Below are 22,504 nucleotides of genomic sequence, written 5' to 3'. Positions count from 1 at the left end.
ATGCAAGTGGTTACACAATTGCCGATATAAGCATGAATGTGCTTTTTGTGCAGGGGCACATTGTGTATCTAAATGCTTTAAAAAGATGGCTGCCAGTACTCAATCAGGAGGAAAAGAGCCATTTCTTAAAGGGCAAAATTCAAGTGAATCTATAAGAAATGCAAACTTGACTGAGCAAATACCCAGATCAACGGATGACCATTAGAGATGTATAGAACTGTTCGCCGGCGGACAGTTCCCGGCGAACTTAGCATGTTCGCGTTCGCCCTTGCTGGCGAACATATGCGATGTTCGGTCCGCCCCCCATAATACATCATTGAGGCAAACTTTGACCCTGAACATTACAGTCAGCAGGCACATTTCCAGCCAATCAGCATACCTCCCTCCCACACCCTCCCACCTCCTATAAATAAGCAAGGGCAGCATCCATCTTAGATCATTCTGAAGCAGTGTGTGTAGTGAGAGTAGGGAGAGGACGTTAGTCAGTGTTCCTGGTCTTGCAGTGTTCTTGGTCCACTACTGCTGTAAGGACAGCACCCCAAAAAGCCCTTCTAAGGGCTGGTATTTGTGTAATTTTTTTATATATATATATATATATATATATATATAGCGTCCCCAAAAGCCCTTTTAAGGGCTGGTAATTGAGTTTTTTCTTCTTATATATATATATATATATATATATATATATATATATATATATATATATATATATATATATCTAGTGTCCCCAAAAGCCCTTTTAAGGGCTGGTAATTGAGGATTTTTTTTATTTATATATATACATATATATATATATATCTAGTGTCCCCAAGTCCCCAAAAGCCCTTTTAAGGGCTGGTAAGGTAATAGAGTTTTTTCTTTATATATATATATATATATATATATATATATATATATCTATTGTACACTGCAGTTGCCTGCCCGCTGTGTGTGAGAGGCCACAGACCTACCACAGTCTGTACTGTGTGCACACCACACTCATTTCGGGTGGCACAGGCACAGTACCTTGCATTTTAAAAAATATATATTTTTTTCCTCTGTCATAATTGCAGTGAGTGCTGTGTCAGGTCCACAGAGTGCACTGTACCCACTGCAGTGCACTGCCCACCACTGATATATATACGGTGGCACAGCATCTTGTTGCAAATTGAAAAAAAAAAATATATTTTTTATTATTGCAGTTGCCTGGGCTACCAGTTACTGTCAGGTCCACAGAGTGTACTGTGCCCACTGCAGTGCCACTGTGTGCCCACCCACCACTGATATATAAGGTGGCACAGCAGCTTGCAAAGTAAAAAAAAAATATCTATATTTTGAATTGCAGTTGCCTGGGTGCCAGTGACTGCTATCAGGTCCACAGAGAGTGTACTGTGCCACTGCCCACCCACCACTGATATATAAGGTGGCACAGCAGCTTGCAAAGTAAAAAAATATATATATATTTTTTAATTGCAGTTGCCTGGGTGCCAGTGACTGCTGTCAGGTCCACAGAGAGTGTACTGTGCCACTGCCCACCCACCACTGATATATAAGGTGGCACAGCAGCTTGCAAAGTAAAAAAAATATATATATTTTTAATTGCAGTTGCCCGGGTGCCAGTGACTGCTGTCAGTGTCAGGTCCACAGAGAGTGTACTGTGCCACTGCCCACCCACCACTGATATATAAGGTGGCACAGCAGCTTGCAAAGTAAAAAAAAATATATATATTTTTTAATTGCAGTTGCCTGGGTGCCAGTGACTGCTGTCAGGTCCACAGAGAGTGTACTGTGCCACTGCCCACCCACCACTGATATATAAGGTGGCACAGCAGCTTGCAAAGTAAAAAAATATATATATATATTTTAATTGCAGTTGCCTGGGTGCCAGTGACTGCTGTCAGGTCCACAGAGAGTGTACTGTGCCACTGCCCACCCACCACTGATATATAAGGTGGCACAGCAGCTTGCAAAGTAAAAAAATATATATATATTTTTTAATTGCAGTTGCCTGGGTGCCAGTGACTGCTATCAGGTCCACAGAGAGTGTACTGTGCCACTGCCCACCCACCACTGATATATAAGGTGGCACAGCAGCTTGCAAAGTAAAAAAAAATATATATATTTTTTAATTGCAGTTGCCTGGGTGCCAGTGACTGCTGTCAGGTCCACAGAGAGTGTACTGTGCCACTGCCCACCCACCACTGATATATAAGGTGGCACAGCACCTTGCAAAGTAAAAAAAAAATATATATATTTTTTAATTGCAGTTGCCTGGGTGCCAGTGACTGTCAGGTCCACAGAGTGTACTGTACCCACTGCCCAACACTCCTATAGGGTGGCACAGCACCTTGCACTCGTAGTACAACACATTAAAAAAAAAGGGACAGGCAGAGGCAGGCCACCCCGCAAGGGCCGTCGTGGTCGTGGTGCTGTGATTTCCTTAGGCCCTAGAATAATGCCCAGTGTTCAGAGGCCACCACAGACCCTGAACTCAAAAAATTCTGAGGCCATAGTTGACTGGCTTACACAGGACACCCAATGGTCTACAGCTTCCACTCGGAACCTTAATGCACCATCCTCCTCCAGCTCAGCTTCGGGCACCTCTCAATTTACCACTCGCCAGCCCGCCGGCACCACCACCAACACTAGCACCACAGCCGCTTCACTTGATCCGTCAGAGGAGTTATTTTCACATCAGTTGGAAGAAATAAGTGATGCGCAACTATTAGTGCCAGAGGATGTAGATAACGGGGATATGTCTCAGTCAGGCAGCATTATACACATGGACGTACATTGTGATGATGATGATGATGATGTTGTACCTGCTGCTGCTGCCTTTGCTGAGTTGTCAAGTGAAGCGGCTGATGAAGACGATGTGTCTGTGGATGTCACCTGGGTGCCTGCTCGAAGAGCAGAAGAAGAGGGGGAAAGTTCAGATGGGGAGACAGAGCGGAGGAGGAGACGAGTTGGAAGCAGGGGGAGGAGGTCATCGCAAGGAGCTAGTGGTGCAGTCAGACAGCATGTAGATTCGGCACCCGGGGTCAGCCAGACAGCACGCCAATCAACGCAAGCTGTTGCCACCACCAGAATGCCGTCCTTGCAAAGCTCAGCAGTGTGGCATTTTTTTTGTGTGTCTGCCTCTGATATCAGCGATGCCATTTGTAACCTGTGCCAAAAGAAACTGAGTCGTGGGAAGTCCAACACCCACCTAGGTACAACTGCTTTGCGAAGGCACATGATCTCACATCACAAACGCCTATGGGATCAACACATGAGTAAAAGCAGCACACAAACTGAAAGCCACCATCCTCCTCCTGGTCCAGCATCTTCAGCCACGTCAACCACTGCTGTCCTCCATGCCCCCTATCAACAACCCGCCCCTCCGCCTCTCACCTTCAGCAGTTCCTGCTCGTCACCTGCCCACAGTCAGGTGTCTGTCAAGGAAATGTTTGAGCGTAAGAAGCCAATCTCACAGAGTCACCCCCTTGCCCGGCGTCTGACAGCTGGCTTGTCGGAACTCTTAGCCCGCCAGCTTTTACTATACAAGCTGGTGGAGTCTGAGGCCTTCAAAAAATTTGTCGCTATTGGGACACCGCAGTGGAAGGTACCCGGCCGAAATTATTTTTCACAAAAGGCAATCCCCAACCTGTACTCTATTGTGGAAAAGGAAATCATGTCACGTCTGGCACACAGTGTTGGGGCAAGGGTCCATCTGACCACTGATAGCTGGTCTGCAAAGCACGGTCAGGGCAGGTATATAACTTACACTGCGCATTGGGTAAACCTGCTGGCGGCTGCCAAGCATGGAATGCGTGGCTCTGCTGCAGAGGAGTTGGTGACACCGCTACGACTTGCAGGCAGGCCTGCTGCCACCTCCTCTACTCCTCCTACTCCATCCTCTTTGCTAACCTCCTCGGCTGAGTCCTCTTCTGCTGTTGCCTCTTGCTCCACACCATCTGCACCCCCCCCCCAGCTCCCCAGGGGCTATTCCACATGCCGGATACGACAGTGTCACGCTGTCTTGGGGTTGACTTGCCTGAAAGCAGAGAGTCACACCGGACCAGCACTACTGTCCGCCCTGAACGCACAGGTGGATCAGTGGCTGACCCTGCACCAACTGGAGATCGGCAAAGTGGTGTGTGACAACGGGAGCAATTTGTTGGCGGCATTGAATTTGGGCAAGTTGACACATGTGCCGTGCATGGCACATGTGTTGAATCTGATTGTGCAACGTTTTGTGCAGAAGTACCCAGGCTTACAGGACGTCCTCAAGCAGGCCAGGAAGGTGTGTGGCCATTTCAGGCGTTCCTACACGGCCATGGCGCACTTTGCAGATATTCAGCGGCGAAACAACATGCCAGTGAGGCGCTTGATTTGCGACAGCCCGACACTTTGGAATTCAACACTGCTAATGTTCGACCGCCTGCTCCAACAAGAAAAAGCGGTCAACGAGTATTTGTATGACCGGGGTGCTAGGACAGCCTCTGCGGAGCTGGGTATTTTTTTGCCACGTTACTGGACGCTCATGCGCAATGCCTGTAGGCTCATGCGTCCTTTTGAGGAGGTGACTAACCTAGTGAGTCGCACCGAAGGCACCATCAGCGACATCATCTCAAATGTTTTTTTCCTGGAGCGTGCCCTGCGAAGAGTGCTGGATCAGGCCGTAGATGAGCGTGAAGAGGAAGAGGAAGAGTTGTGGTCACCATCACCACCACCAGAAACAGCCTTACCATCGCTTGCTGGACCTGCGGCAACACTGGAAGAGGAGTGTGAGGAAGAGGAGTCAGAGGAGGAATGTGGCTTTGAGGAGGAGGAACACCAACCACAGCAGGCATCCCAGGGTGCTCGTTGTCACCTATCTGGTACCCGTGGTGTTGTACGTGGCTGGGGGGAAGAACACACCTTCAATGACATCAGTGAGGACGAGGAATTAGACATGAGTAGCTCGGCATCCAACCTTGTGCAAATGGGGTCTTTCATGCTGTCATGCCTGTTGAGGGACCCTCGTATAAAAAGGCTGAAGGAGAACGACCTGTACTGGGTGGCCACGCTACTAGACCCCCGGTATAAGCAGAAAGTCTCTGATATGTTACCCAATTACCGGCAGTCGCAAAGGATGCAGCAGCTACAAAATAAGTTTACACAGCATATAAGGGTGATGTCACAGCACAACGGGAATCCAACAGGGGAAGAGGTGAAAGTAATCCTCCTCCTACCACCACAACCACGCCGGCAAGGACAGGACGCTTTACAGACGTCTTGTTGATGGAGGACATGCAGAGCTTTTTTAGTCCTATGCATCGCCACAGCCCTTCGGGGTCCACCCTCAGAGAACGACTCGACCGACAGGTAGCAGACTACCTTGCCTTAACTGCAGATATTGACACTCTGAGGAGCGATGAACCCCTTGACTACTGGGTGTGCAGGCTTGACCTGTGGCCTGAGCTATCCCAATTTGCCATTGAACTTCTGGCCTGCCCCGCTTCAAGTGTGCTGTCAGAAAGGACCTTCAGTGCAGCAGGAGGTATTGTCACTGAGAAGAGAAGTCGCCTAGGTCAAAAAAGCCTTGATTACCTCACGTTTATTAAGATGAATGAGGCATGGATCCCGAAGGGACTGACAGTGGGGGATGCATTTGACTAAAAAAGGCCAGATGATGACTGAGATGCCTTGGCCTAAAAATGGTCCACACGCTGCTGTCTTTAATCATTCTCTGCATGCCGGATGACTTACGTGACGTCTCCGCCACCAACTACGGTTCAAGCCGCAATGTTTTAGTGCACTTTCTGCCTTGAAAACCTCAATTTTTCAGGCCGCTGCTACAGCAGCGGCTGCAACAATACCTACTTTTTCATGCATGTGTACATGCCTAATTTTTCTGGCCTCTGTGGCTGCAAAAAAACAAAAAACAAAAAAAAAGGCACATACATGTGTCAATTCCCCTTCGTGATCGTTACCTTGTCGTGGTGAAGGGGCTTGCGTATCACAATGAAGCGATCATCACCTCTAGGAGTGTATTGGCACACCCCAGATGATAAGGTCGTTGCTTCATTGTGAACAGACCAAAAGCGATCCGCAGGATAATTTTTCATAGAAAAAACATTCATTTTCTTTCATTCTTTCTGCGGAGCTGGGTATTTTTTGGCCACGTTTCTGAATGCTCATGAACAATGGCTGTAGGCTCATGCATCCTTTTGCGGAGGTGACAACCCTGGTGGTCAGTCGAACCCAAGGCAACATCATCGACCTCATCCTATATGCGTTTTTTCTGGAGCGTGCCCTGCGAAGAGTAATGGATCAGACTGTAGATGAGCATGAAGAGGAAGAGTTGTGGTCCACTCCCCATCACCACCAGAAGCAGCCTTGTCGTTGTCAATTGCTGGACCTGTGGCAACGCAGAGAGAGGAGTCTGAAGAAGAGAAGTCAGAGGAGGAAGGGGGCTTTGAGGAGGTGGAATACCAGCCACAGCAGGCGTCCCAGGGGGCTTGTTCTCACCTTTCGGGGACCCTTGGTGTTGTACGTGGCTGGGTGGAGGATGAGACCTTCAATGATGTCAGTGAGGACAAGGAACGGGACATGGCTAGCTTGGTATCCAACCTTGTGCAAATGGGGAGTTTGCGGTTGTGCAAATGGACTGACTGACTGTTAAACGGGGAGTTTGGTCTGTCACTGTGAAGCGGGCGACGGGCGTAACCCTTACACTACTTGACTGATAAAACATCATACCTGATCGTATTCACACACTGGATGTTTTAAAGCACGTTATTCCAAACAATTTAGGAATGTTAGGTGATTTATGCCCTTCATGGATCAAGGGTTCGCCGGTTCGCGAACATTTGTCGATGCTCGCGTTCGCCGTTCGCGAACGGCGAATTTTAGGTTCGCGACATCACTAATGACCATTGACCAACATGCTTTATAAAGGAATTTCAGAAGGCTTCCAATTACCGGTATTTGAAGTTAAAGGGTGTGTGATTGTAAAGAATCTAAAATCAGTAAGTGAGTTATCAAATGTAGTTGAAGAAAAAATCAACAAGGAAATAGAGGCAGGGAGGATGGCAGGCCCCTTTTTAAACCCGCCATTTACTAATTTTAGAGTGTCACCTTTAGGTATCCTGCAAAAAAAGGAACCAAATAAATTTAGGCACATGCATCACTTATTGTTTCTGGCGGGGAATTCCCTTAATGACCAAATAGACCCAAGGGACTGCTCGGTGGAGTATGCCTCATTTGAAAAGGCGACAGGTTTATTGAGAGCAAGGCGGACATTTTATCGGCATTCCGCTTGTTACCAATCCACCCAAGCTGCTTCAATTCCTTAGGTTTCATGTTTAACAATAGATTTTATTTTGACATGTTTCTCCCCATGGGGTGCTCACTATCTTGTTCCTATTTTAAAGCGTTTGCCACGTTCTTGGAAGGGGTTCTGAAATCAAAAACAGGATCCAGACATACACTGCATTATTTGGATGATTTCCTGTTTTTGGGTTCTGAAAATTCAAGCAATTGTTTAATATTGTTGAATTCTTTCAGAGATATTTGTACACAATTTAACATACCGCTAGCAGAAGAAAAAAACTATATATCCTTCTAAAAAATTTGAATTCTTAGGAATAGTGATAGATTCACAAAGAATGGAATTCAAACTACCAAAGGATAAATTGGATAGGTTCTACAATTTAATTGTAATATTGATTAGAAAAAAAACAATATTAGTAAAAGAGATGCAAAAATTACTGGGTAATTTGGCCTTTGCAACCAGGGTTCTACCGGTAGGGAGAATATATTCTAGATGAATGTACCTAAAAATTTCAGGTCTTAAGAGTCCATATTCGCATATCAGACTAACACGGGACATTCGGGAGGATATGCTTCTCTGGACTAAATTCTTGCAGACATTCAATGGCAGAGCAATAATTCAAGAAGAATTCATAACGGATTCTCAATTTTGTCTATTCACAGACGCGGCTGGATCAATTGGGTTTTCAGCCATATGGAAGCGCGATTGGTGTGCAAAAAAGTGTCCGGAAAAATGGAGGGAAAAAGGTCTATTGACAAATATTGTTTTGTTGGAGCTTTTTCCAGTCATAGTAGTGGTGGAGATTTGGGGAGAAAATTTTCAAAATAGGCGCCTTTTGCTGAGTACAGACAACAAGGGAGTGCTTTTTGCAATAAACTGCTTAACATCTAGATCCCCCCAGTTATATCTCTAATACGTTACCTAGTTTCCAGGTGCTTGCTGTATAATTGGATAAAAGCTCAATACATTCCAGGTAAATTGAATATTGTTGCTGACGCTCTTTCACGTTTTCAGATGAACAAGTTCTTCAAATTGGTGCCAGGAGCGAACAGAGTGGGTATGGACTGTTCCGAGCATCTATGGGACTTAGTTTAATTCAGCAAAATATTCGAAACTCATTGGCTAACTCGACATGGAAAAGTTATTATAGCGCCTGGTCATTGTGGTTGTCATTTCTACATGAGACCAACAATGGATTGGCGGCATTCTCTGAGAGATTGGTACTGTTTTTTCTCAACTCATTATTGAAAGAAAAGTTTTCTTGGTCTCATTTAAACAAGATAGTATATGGAATCTCTTATTTTCTAAAGTTACAAGGATCTGAATCGTTACTCTCTTTCTTTTCAGTCCAACAAGTGCTAAAAGGATATAAGAAGAGTCAGGCTAGAGTGGATAAAAGAGGTCCAGTCTCCATAAAAAATTTGATAGACATTTGTGATAATACCAAGAGAGTATGCTTTTCTAAATATGAAGCCGGATTATTTCGGGCTGCATTTTCAATATGTTTTTTTGCAGCTCTAAGAATATCGGAGTTGGTTCCTAATTCAAAAAAGAATGTGGGAGGGTTGTTGCTTGAGGATATTGTGATGGAAAAGGATAGGTTAAAAATATTTTTGCGCAAGTCAAAAACAGACCAGTCAGGAAAAGGGACGTGGACTTTGCTGCGACAATGTTCTTCAGTATCTATATGCCCTATCAAGACATTGAGTTTTTATTTAGATGTAAGACCAAAAAAAGGAATCCAGCTCTTTATTTGTGAAGACCTGTCACCTCAGTTTAAGTTTAGAGTTTAAGTTTAAGAGAATATTGACAAAGTGTCTATCTGTTTTGGGCTTGCGTAACTCAGGCATTTCGTGTCACTCCTTTAGAATAGGGGCAGCGAATGGCGGCGGCCCAAGCTGGGCTGGGAAGCGATAAGATAAAGAAAGTTGGAAGATGGAAGTCGGATGTCTATTTGAGATATATTAGACCTAACTCTGTATCTTTTGCTCCTAGGTAAGAAATTAATAATTTGGATCATCGGTCACTCTTTTGTCCACTGAGCACACAAGAGAGCAGAGGAAAGAAATTATGGCACTAATCTGGACCTGGACCCAAGCTTATGTGAAATATTCTGGTTTGGTAGGGGAGGGATGATCTGGGATAATTTGACGGCTGAATTGGGTAGGTTGAGTTACGGTTGGCCTTTGCCAGATATTCTAATAATCCATCTTGGCGGAAATGACACTGGAAAAGTAAGGACGGTAAATTTATTATTTAAAATGTGTTTTGTCATTCAGAAGGTGAAGGCGCTGTCACCCAACACGGTTATCATTTTTTTCTGAGATAATCCCTCGTCTCATTTGGTTACAGGACAAAGTAGGAAAAGTATTTGAAAAAATTAGGAGAAGAATAAATCATAGGTTAGAAAAATTCATGAGCTTAGGATATGGTATATCATATAGACATGTGGACTTAGAAGGAGGAATTCCAGGCCTGTATAGGAAGGATGGGGTCCATCTTTCGGACATAGGCCTGGACATATTAAATTTGGGTTTCCAGACAGCAATAGAGTTGGCCGCAGGCTGGGTGGGGTAGTCAGGAGGTTAGCACCTCCTGAATTGGTGGAAGATTATATATGGTTAGAGATAACCCGAGCTTCAAAGCTGGGTAGTTGTGTTATGTGTTGTGAATTTATGGTAATGGTAAATTTAATAATTTATTTGATTGATGGATTAACAAATAAAAAATTTAAACCAATAAATAAAGGCCGTGGCCAAATTATTATCCAAAACAAGCTGTCTGGTGTAAATTATTAATTTATAGTTTTAAGCAATTGATGCTTGCCATCCCATGAGATTGCACCTAGTAAATGCAAAAAACAATAACATTGGCTTCAGAGACATGCCAGCCTTTTTGAATATTGGACACACCAAAGTAGGAGGAAAAATTGTCATGCTTGTCGCCAAAAAATTTTTTACTACACAGGATGACCATATATTTAAAATTAAAGAGTTCATACATTGCAGTACACAGTTTGTGCTACACGGCTTCTGATGCTCCAGCAGCCTTTTTTATGTGGGCTACACTATCGGCGCAATGTGTACTACATTCCGTGAACTCTGAAGATTTACAGAGCAGTGTAGTGTGAAACATAGCAGAGCATAGCACTCACACTTCTCCCAGGACTTCTCCAGGGGCCCCATACAGAGCGGGGCCCCCAGCACACCAAGCAGTGCACCTATATCACCTGGACAGAATCTTCAGCTTGTAGCAGACCCTACGCACACAGCAAGTGACAAGAGCGTGGATTTACCCCAAATCTCTGAGGCTGGACTGCAATCAACCTTTGGCTGTGATCATGATTATGCACTTACAACCCCCCATGGGATCTATATATCTGGAAAGTGGCCAACCTTTTTTTTTTTTTTTGAAGCACGGTGGTGACACACAAGCACTTTTTTGTTTTGCACAAGGACACTTTTTACCTTCTTGCATGTGGGGAAGTTGGAACTACAGATCAGGTTTATGCAAGGAGATTGTATGAACTGTTTGAGCTCATTATTGATTATATGTGTTGTGGAGCACAATGTTTAAGCAAATTGGATTTATGCACTAATTATATGCACTTTTGATGATTGCATATAGCACTTGATTTATAAGGTATAGATTTCACAGAGTGTAATTGAGTTATTAAGGGTTACATAGTGGATTGTCACTTTATTATGCTGTTAGATCCATAATGTAGCTAATTTTTATAATTACATCAAAACAATTGAGGTGAATTGAAAGAAACAGCGCACCATTACATGATTTTACATAATGTGAAACACAGACTCTGCCAGAGGGAAATCTTCTGGATTTTCACACTGAATAGTTTATCTCTGGGAGGCCTTAATGAAGAGTTGGAGGTCAGCAACATTATCTACCTAGTTGTTGGATGGCATTTCAAGTTCTTGCTTTCAATTTATTTGTCAAGTATTGTATTCTGCAGTTTCTTAATTGTTTACATTATCATTATCTCCACATCTTCTATCTCCACATCTTCTTAGGCTACATTGTATCTTTTGTTTTTGACAGATCTGTACACTAATGCTGGATACAAACTATCCAACTTTTGTGGTTAGATTTCCTTTAGATTTACCTTTTCTATGTAGTGCAAGGGCCTGCCAGATTGCAAACAGATTGAAAGTGTTTAGGTTTGACCTTATATTATATGGTTTTGGTAAGTCTAAAGGAAAAAGTCTTCAGAAAATCTTATAGTGTGTATGGCCCATTAGGCCCATTCTTGTCATTAATATTATATGCTTCCTAAGGTTTAGATATAGGATTTAACTTGTATCTACCTCCAGATATACTATACAATGAAAAGAGTACCTTTTCTTATAATAGCAATAATTTAATGATACGTTCATTTTTTTGGAATCTATTAGATACATTTGAAACTGTATCAGTCACTTATTAATACGTTCCCTTATGTTTTAACAGTTATGCATCCTATTTTGGATTCATGGATTGCGTTTTTTTCTATTATTAACCATTATGGATTAATTTCATTATATACTTAGTTAAAACTGTATAATATTTCATCAATGTATTTATTTTTTTCATTTACAGTATTTTTCATATCTGTTATTATGCTGTGCATGTTTTATTGCATTGGTTCTTCAATCACATAAATTTTTTTACAATTGATTTCTATTGTATGATTGTTAGTTTTTAATGCAGCCCTGAAGGGTAAACATGAGATCCTAAAGATCCCCTATGCTGTATATATGAGTCCTTCTATGCAGTAGAATTGACTTGAAAAAAAGGAAGCACTCTTCTCTTAATGATTAAAGTGGTAGTAAAGATCACACATATGAAAAAAAAAAAAAGAACAAATCCTGCAAGGTAAAGACATAATGTGCTAGTATGCATTGCATACTAGCACATTATGAAAGACCTACCTTGAAATTAAGCCCTCCAGTGGCACACTGTCACCGCTACAGAGGCTTCCATCATCACCCAGTCTTTCTTCTGGGGTCGCAAGCTGTGGCTGCTTGAATGGCCAAGCCGCTATCAAGTCACTCCTGTGCATGAGTGCGGGAGTCACTGTTTATGGCACAGGGCTTCTTCCTGCTTCTCCCTGAAAAATCTCCTAAACAGTGCCCGTTTAGGAGATACAGTATTCATTTAACCTACAGGTAAGTTTTATTATAAGTTTACCTATGTTAAAATAAACGTTCATAGTTTACTACCACTTTGAGTCCAAGAGGGTCAACTGTATCAGAGAGGGGCAGTTCCTGGCTGGGGACTAGCAGCATGTTTTGTTCATTTGAAGAAGGGGATATCATTGGTGTGAGGCCTGTTTTTATTTTAAAAAATATATACAGTTTCTTCAGATAACATATGTGATATGACTTATCTGTTTGATATACATCAGTGAAAGTTTCAATAACGACTTGCCGATCTACTGCTACAGTGTGGGCCAGCTGTGCAGAACCACATACATATTTTGATTCTCCTTTTCCAGGTAGAGGGCATGTACGTATGCCGCTAGTGTGCCGTCTGTGATGTAATTAGTCACAGCACAAGCCGATCAGTGGGTGCTGGCAAATGGATGACCACCAGCACCCACTGATCGGCGGGAAAAAAGACAGGACAGAGCTCTGTCTATGTAAACAATACAGAGCTCTGTCCTGTCAACAGAGATATGCTGTTTTTTATTTCCCTGCAAAGCAGTGAAATCACCTTACAACTAAACACATAAACACTGGTTAGGCCCACATTTAACCTTTTTAACTGGTTCCCACAAAGTGTCAGTTAGTGTCAGATTGCCCACCATTCTATTGCAGTCACGCTATAAGTTGCTGATCGCTGCCATTACTAGTATAAAAAAATAAATAAATGCAAATACCAGTATATATACCATAGTTTGTAGACGCAATAACTTTTGCACAAACCAATCAATATACGCTTATTGGGATTTTTTACCAAAAATATGTAGCAGAATACATATTGGCCTAAATTTATGGAAAAAAATGATTTTAAATTTTTTTTTTTTTTATTGGATATTTTTTTTATAGCAGAAAGTAAAAAAATCTTTTAAAAATGCTCAGTATTCCAAGCATAAGATTATGGTGTAGCCGTTAGCACTTTCACCTATCAGCAAGAAGGGTTGCTGATTCAAATCCCACCATGACACTACCTGCCTGGAGTTTGCATGTTCTCCCTGTGCTTGGGTGGGTTTCCTCCAGGTACTCTGGTTGTTTTCTCCCACATTCCAAAGACATGTTGGTAAGTTAATTGGTTCCTGTCCAACTTGGCCCTAGTATGTGTATGCATGAATGTGAGTTAGGAACCTTAGATTGTAAGGGTAGGGACTGATATTAATGTATAATGTATATGTAAAGTGCTGTGTAAATTGACGACGCTATATAAGTACCTGAAATAAAAAAATAAATAAAATAAACCCGCAAGATATTGCAGACACCTTTGAAGATTATTATGGCTCGCTTGATAATCTTAAAGTTGATTATCTGACCCTTCAACCCTCGGAGATCCCATCCTTATCTTATGTTCAACTATCCATGCTTAATGCCCCCTTTACCCCAGAGGAAATTGTTAAGGTCATCAGCTCCCTACCTAGTGGTAAAGCCCTGGGTCCAGATAGGTTTTTGAATGATTATTATCAAGCCTTTAAAAGATATTTTGGCCCCTCACCTTCCCAATTGCTTACCTATATGACAACCTTAGCCTCTCTCCCCCCCAGCAATGCCGAAAACTTACAATGTCACTTTTCCTAAGCCTGGTAAAGAGCCAACTGTCCTGTTCAACTTTTGGCCTATTTTGATCCTGAAATCAGATTTAAAGATTTATGCAAAAAGCTTGGCTTTCAGATTGATGGATGCCATGCCTACCTTGGTACAGCTAGCCCAATTGAGCTTCACTAAGCAGAAACGGGCAGCTAATAAAATAATTTTCCTTCTCTGCTGCTCTCCATCAACGTGGAGAAGGCATTCAATAGAGTGCATTGGACATATACAGTATGTCCCCGGTTCTCTTCAACTTTGGGTTTAAAGGTGATTTTCTGTCAGCCATTATGGCACTGTATTCCACCCCTTCAACCCATGTCTACACCTTCAACATGCTGTCAAAGCCTTTTAACAATTCTAGCAGCACAAGACAGGGATGTCCCCTTTCCCTCTCTATTTATAATCTACTTTGTAATAATAGTACCACTGGCTGAAGCTGACGCTGGTATTTCTGGGTTCTTCTTTGGCTCTCGTCTTCAGCTAATGGCTTTCCTCCCATGCACTCAAAACATTCTAAATTGTTTCAGCAAGTTGTCCTACTACAAGGTTAATTTTACTTAATCACTAATGCTAGGTCTTGGAATTAGTCCCACTTTGAAACATACAACTTCCATATATTTAGAGTGATGTCTAAATATATCATATAGCATATCTAAGCATCACACTTATATCAAGTATATCTTCCTTATCTGCCGCTAATTTTCCGCTTCTGATTGCTAAACTAGACAGCGAGCTTAAACACCTATCCAGTTTTATTTATTTTGAGTTGTCATGGGCTGGGAGATTAGCCTCCTTCAAGATGACAGTTCTCACACAAATTCTATATGCATATATTCCGCACCATTCCCATCCCTATTAAAACAACATATTTAGACTTCCTATCTAAACTCCTTAAAAAATATATTTGGTAAGGTAAAACTAATTAAACACAGAAGTGCTGGAGGTATGGTAAAGGTGGACATAAGGGATTATCTCATATTGGCACGTTTGGCTCAATTGAGATGTTGGTTTAAGAGTTTGGCTGATATACTATGGCTAGAAATTGAAGTTTGTTTTATCCTCAGTATCTGACTTAAGAATGTTATTATTGGCTCATTTGTGGAAGCAAGGGGAAACAAGGTTACTGCCTCCAACAGTTCAGGCATACCTGGAAGCATGGAGGGCCGTCCTTAGCCCCTCTGTTTGCCACGTACATAATAATGAGGTGTCCTTTCCTATTTATTTCCTTGACATTGATACCACTGCTTTCTGTCCAAGAATTGCTCAGGTGTGGTTTACTCACAATGGGAGATTTTTTTCCAAGGCATTGGGCCTGATGTGGGTCTGCCATGGTTACCAAAAATACCAGCAGCCCCTTTAAGCTGAATACCCAAGAGTGAGATTTGAGTCAAAGACCAGTCAGGCATCTTTGGTTTGTTTTGTTTATTTTAAATTGGGGATGGGAGAAGGAAATGAGTGGGATACTACTCTCGCTCAACTAGGTACAAATGGGACACTTTGAAGAAAAATGCCTTTCAGACTGTGTTGATGCCAGCTGGATGCCAACCAACGCTTGCTGGCGCTTGAAAAACACTGACTTGCTGAACTGTACTTGAACTTGAATTCTGACACTCTGGTTGGCTCAAAAGTCCCGAACACTGCTCCCTCCAGTCCTTGCTGACTGAGGTAGCCTCTGTATACTGCTTCTACTGCTGCAACTCTCAACACTGTACACTGCACACTGTACACTGTACACTTTAACACTTCAGTGCCCAACCACTGGCATCCCCTCTACACTTCAGGGTCCTCTCACTAGGCACCCTCTCTACATTTCAGGGTCCTCTCACTAGGCATCCCCACTACACTTCAGGGTCCACACACTGACACCGTCTTTGCTTTTCAGGGTCTACTGGCACCTCCTTTACACTTGCTCCTGCACTGGGTAGCTAGCTCCTTGACCCCTATGACCTTCACTGGAGTGGTCCCCTTTCTCTAGGCAGACCCCCAGGGGCAGTTTGCAGTACTCACAAACTGGGAATGCTTTCCTGAAACTTGACCTCTCTCAGCTCCGCTGGTCCTCGGCACACCTGATCCTCTCTGCAGCTCAGCTCAGCCCTCGGTCCCCACAGGCAAGCCGCCTGGGACACCCGATTCTTCTGACAGGAGGAGAGACAGCCGTACCCTCCCTCCTGGGACTCTGCTTCCTGCCAAATACCTTGCGTTATGTGCTCCCCTCAAACTTATACCCACTCCCAGAATGCTGTGCGGCAGAATCTGTCTTTCTGGGGTAGATACAGGCCTGAATGTGCCATTGACTGGGTTTCCTCCACTGCCCAATGAGAACCCTCTAGTGGAGTACAGTGGGCAGACTCCCCAATCTCAACAGCCACATCTGGGAGACATGACAGCCCATCTGAAAATCATGGCCCTGCTGATAAGCAGACAAGGCCCACTATACTTTACCTAGCACCTACCTTGTAGGGTGCTACATCCACCCCACACCAAACTGAGTCATGTCCCCATTGACTCTGAGGCAGCTGCCTCCTATCAAAAACTTTGGCCAAAAACTCAGGAGTATCCCACAAACCTAGAAAGGGGGAACAGGGAAAGAACAAATGTACAAATAAGTTATGGTGAAAAAATATAGCTATACATTACTCTACTGTACAAATATACAAACACTTTGAGGTGCATGAAGATGATGCATCCCCCACCAAACAAACTCGCTTGGTGGGGATTCCCAAACAAACACAATTTACAATCCTTAGCTGACTGTGTCTAAGATGAGCCCACCTTTGGAGAAATGGAAGGAAAAGTTAGTCAACTGCATACATTTTAGAAAATACAAGACTAACTGTCTAGACAGTTGAGTGAAAAGATCCTCCTGTCAGGGCGACCTTTTCATTCCCTTCCCTGACTACCTCTGCTGACCAGTGTCTTGACTCGCCGGGTCCACTCCTTGCCGATAAGAAGTCTGTACCCTAACACTGGCTAACTATGCAGAGTCCTTTTCCCGAAGTGGGACACAGCGCCCCCTGACTGTCTCTCAGAGTACTTCTTGTAGGAAGCAGGGCAAGTCACTTGGAGCCTGGGTGACCTGCAGTCCTGCTGAGTCAGGGAAGTAACAACAGGGGTCCTTCAGGGCACCCCCCACCAAAGTTCTGGATACACATTTGAATCTGTAGCAATCTGTGTCTTCTCTTTACTTGAACTGTGGAAAGTTTCCCCTACAGTATTTGTAATCCACTTAGATCCTGGCCCGGTGGCCCAAGGGATCTGACATAGCAAACATTTTCCTTAAGACCCTGGCCCGATGGCCCAAGGGGTCTGCAATTGAACTCGAACATTCTTTTTAACAAAACTTGTAAGTTCAGCACTACATTTTTCTTAATAGGTCCTAGGTCAGTTGTGATGGCCAGCCGGCCAGAAATACACAGTTTGAAATCTTGACGAGAACAATTTTCCTTTAAATATAATAGTCAGGATGGGGAACCCGGACATAAGCTACTTGCTCATCCTTTAGTCGGATGGACCAGGCCTGACCTGATCCATCTGGGAGGTGGACCTCCACCCTGTCAATGTGAATAGAGCGCCCAAAGTTCCAATGAGCTATCACAGCATTAAATCTTTCTTTTAATTTAGCTTCCAGTGATTCCCTATAGGGCTTGGGAACAAACAAGAAGCCCCATATGACCTCATCACTCCAGAAATCTCTGTATTTCTCAATAAGCAGCATCACTTCTCTTGGAGCATAAGGGTAATTGTACCCATATTCTAGTGCCACCTTTCTCTGTATCCACCTCTGCATACGGGATAGCTGGGGAAGAGTCACCCTTTTGCCTTTCCCAAGTGGAGAAAACGGGGTGATCACTCATTGAATAATGTTCTCATATGCAGCATTTTGGTCTCTAACTTTAGCAATATTCCCTGGAGGGGTTAGATATGGAATTCTTTCAACATAGGTGTCACAAAATTTTTGAGCTATGTCCCCTCTTTCCATAGCTTTTTTGGCTTCCTTATCAATGGTTCCTGCAACTTCAGGACCTGGGGAGCTGCTTCCAGCTTCTGATCCCCAGTCCCATTCTGTCTCATCAGCCGATCCCCAATCGTCAATCCCCTCCTCTATGGAACCATATCTGTATTGAAAGGATGGGGATCCTATAGGCACAAGTCCTGCTTCTTCCTCACCACTAGTACTGGTGGGTGAGGCTGAAAAAACTGCAGGCTTTGCAGGCTGTTGAATAGCAATGGGAGTAGATCCTGCCACTACTGTTGCAGTGGATGCATCTTCCGGCCACCCTCTAGCCGCTTGTACTGGCATGCATCCCCTCCCTAGGGAGCTCTGCGACCGAGTCCCCCTCACAAACACTGAAGGCCCACTGGCTGCGGGCATGGCCTCCAGTTGCATCATCAAGCGCAACACCCCCTGCCGCCTCCACGGAGGAACTTGGATTCTGTCCCGGTCACCTCCTGAGTGAGGCCTGACTCCCAAGTAACATACAACTTCTTGGGCCAGCCCTCGTTCCTCTCTGCCCGGAGCTGCAGATAGCCACAGCGCCCACACTGGACCCACGCCTGCACTTTCAACGTAACAGCAGCACATTGAGGACATACCACTCGTAGGTACTCCCGGCCACCTCCCGTGCACAGCGCGAGTCCACCTTCTAGCACTATCTGAATGCCTGTGTCCCATACTAAGGATGGATTGGGCTGGTGGCTCTTCTCCGGTGTCTGCCTAGCATAGTCTTCGCCGATAGCGACAGCAACAGCAGTCACACTCTTTTGCTCTCCCATAAATGCCATGTTTCTCTCTCCTACACGTGTCTCCCTCGCAGCCACACCCGAAGGAGGGGGTATTAATAGGACTCTCTTGGTCACTCCTGATTGGCTGAATGTTCCCACTGTCTCCACCCTTTCACCATGTTGGGCGATGACTCATCCTGTTAGGCAGGTCTGCATGAAGCGCGCTTTGCCACACGGTACAGTACCTCTTCACCTGCCATGCTCTCTCCCTCTAGCCCACATGGAAGTTGTTGCTAAGATGACCATGTCACTTGCCAGACATGCATCCACTCTCCTCAATTGCACCAGGGCCACAACTGCGCCTTTATCCACTGAAGCCAGCTGTGCCTCCTTGCTTGGCAAGAGCAATATCCCGCTGTCGGTCGCATGGTCAACAGATCTCTTCCTAGCCATATATGTGCAATTTACATCTTCCGTACTGTCTCCGAGGTTAGCCCCACTGCCTCTCCCGGCATGGCCGGCTGCAATCCTCACAGTATCCTTGCGCCCACTATATAGAATAAATGTCCCGCTGTTGGTCGCACGGTCAACATCAGTCCATATAGCTTGCACACGCACCCGGCCCCTGGCACCTCTCTTTCCAGCCCGGCCACCATATTCACCGTCCCCACCGGGACCTCTGGCGTCCTCTTCTTTGTCCCCACCGGGACCCCTAAACCCCCCCCCCGGGACCTCTTCCTGTTAAGCAGTTGCAGCATTTATACACTCTTACTACTTTTCCCTCTGCTCTCCAATATCTGACAGCAGAGTACATATCATAGTCCATGGGGAAGGTTCCCATCATTTTGCAGACTTTGCTTGGACACTTGCTTTGACACGGGCAACCTTCCATGTGCACTTCTATCTTCATCCCACTCTCCCTGCCTCCCACAGATCCGTCCTCACACTTGGTTTGATACTTGAACAACAGTTCTGGGCACAAAAATGTACTTTCCCAATTTTTTCTTCTGCCGTTGCCAGGGGCAACCGGCCCAGTAACCAATGGCAAAATCCCGGATGAGCCCCCAAATGTAGCAGGATTTCCAGGCATTGGGCCTGATGTGGGTCTGCCATGGTTACAGGAAATGCCAGAAGCCCCTTTAACCTGAATACCCAAGTGTGAGATTTGAGTCAAAGACCAGTCCGGCATCTTTGGTTTGTTTTGTTTATTTTATATTGGGGATGGGAGAAGGGAATAAGTGGGATACTCCTCTGGCTCAACTAGGTACAAATGGGACACTGTGAAGAAAAATGCCTTTCAGCGCTGTCTTGATTCCGGCTGGATGCCGACCAACGCTTGCTGGTGCTTGAAAAACACTGACTTGCTGAACTGTACTTGAACTTGACTTCTGACACTCTGGTTAGCTCAAAAGTCCCGAACACTGCTCCCTCCAGTCCTTGCTGACTGATGTAGCCTCTGTATGCTGCTTCTGCTGCTGCAACTCTCAACACTGTACACTGCACACTTTAACACTTCAGGGCCCCGGCCCAACAGCTGGCGCCCCCTCTGTACTTCTGGGTCCTCTCACTAGGCATCCCCTCTACACTTCAGGGTCCTCTCACTAGGCACCGTCTCTACACTTCAGGGTCCTCTCACTAGGCACCCTCTCTACACTTGTCCACACACACTAGCCCCCTCTTTGCTCTTCAGGGCCAACACTGGCACCCCCTTTACACTTGTTCCTGCACCGGCTAGCTAGCTCCTTGATCCCTACGACCTTCACCAGGTCCACTCTCTCTAGGCAGACCCGCAGGAGCAGTTTGCAGTACTCACAAACTTGGAATGCTTTCCTGAAACTTGACCCCTCTCAGCTCCGCTGGTCCTCGGCGCACCTAATCCTCTCTGCAGCTCAGCTCAGCCCTCAGTCCCCACAGGCAAGCCGCCCGGTACACTTGATTCTTCTTACAGGAGGAGAGACAGCCGTACCCTCCCTCCTGGGACTCTGCTTCCCGCCAAAGACCTTGCGTTATGTGCTCCCCTCAAACTTATACCCACTCCCAGAATGTTGTGTGGCAGAATCTGCCTTTCTGGGGTAGATACAGGCCTGAGTGTGCCATTGGCTGGGTTTCCTCCATTGCCCAATGATAACCCTCTCATGGAGCACAGTGGGGAGACTCCCCAATCTCAACAGCCACACCTGGGAGACATGACAGCCCAGCTGAAAATCATGGCCCTGCTGATAAGCAGACAAGGCCCACTATATTTTACCTAGCACTTACCTTGTAGGGTACTACAGATGTAACCTTAAATCAATAGAACATTTAGTGGAAGAGTTCAAACAACACTTGAATACTTATTTGACTTATATTCGTATACTGAATTTTATCAAAACATCATCCTGTGCCCAACGCCAATATTCATCCTAAAGTGTGGCAATTTTATACCAGCTGTAAGCCTGCTGTAAAAGGCATATTGCTTTTCTACGGCTTTATACAAGCCAAAAAATCCTTTACAAAAACATCTTCCATGCAGAAGTGGGAGGTAAACCTCAAAGCCCAAGCCCCCCTCTCATAATGGTTGGCGGCTAATCACTCCATCCAAAGACCTACTAATTGTGTAAACCATTGGGAATTAGCAGATGGTATTATACCCCATACAGGGCTGCTACATTTCCCCCCTCCAACTCTCCACTGTGTTGGCGAGAATGTGGACATACAGGTAACTTGTTGCATATATTGTGGACATGTCCTAACCTCACAAGTTTTTGGTGTAAAGTCTTTTGTGTTTTAGTGGAGGGGACAGGAGTTATAATTACCCCTAACCAGCCTTGGCAATTTTGAACTTAGGAATCAATAAATTTCCTTCTATACAGTGGACAGTGGTCTCACATATCTTGATTGCAGCACGTGTCATTATTACGAGGCACTGGAAAGTAAATCTGGCTCCTAATCCTAACCCCTCGGATATACTAGCCCTCGTACATAAAAATTACATACTTGAACAACTGCTCTCACTATGCTCTACTAAACCTGTCAAATTCAATGTTTTATAGCACATATGAGTATATTGGTATAGATTGTAATTTATGTACCTATAGTTCCCTTAATCTGCATTGTACTGATGATGGTTGTTGCCTTTTTCCTTTTGGTTCTGTATTTTTCCTTCCCATGGCCTTTGCTTTCTCCTTTGTAATGCCAAATTTTCAATACAAATTTAAAGATAAAAAAAATTAAATAGTAATGTTCAGTATTTTTCATTTATAGCTAAAAAAAACAACAACCCAGTGGTGATCAGATACCACCAAAAGAAAGCTCTATTTGTGGGAAAAAGATTGATATAAATTTAATTTATGTACAGTGTTGCATGTTCGCCAATATTCAGTTAAAATAAAGCAGTGCCATATAGCAAAAAATGTCCTGGTCATGAGGGGTGGTCAATCTTCTGGAGGTCAAGTAGTTAAAAAAAAACTATTGCTGCTAAGGTCCGGTTCACACTGATGCGATGCGGGAAGGCATCGCACACGCACCCCCGGCAGTTCACACTGCCATATGCGATCCGCTGGGGGTGTCAATGTAATCTTAACGACACCCCCAGTTTGATCGCATATCGCAGTGCGTTCGTGCAGTTCGCACAGGATCGGATCGCACAAGTGTGAACCGCTGTGCGATCCGATCCTGATGCGGCTGCAAAAATGCCTCCTGTGCGTGTTTGCTGCGGGTGCGATGCGAATTTAGCCATACAGTTTGT

The sequence above is a fragment of the Pelophylax lessonae genome (assembly GCF_965119305.1).
Source record: "Pelophylax lessonae genome assembly, chromosome: 1".
NCBI classification, from domain to species: domain Eukaryota; kingdom Metazoa; phylum Chordata; class Amphibia; order Anura; family Ranidae; genus Pelophylax; species Pelophylax lessonae.
The sequence above is the reverse complement of the archived record's forward strand: the minus strand, read 5'-3'. Positions refer to the sequence as shown.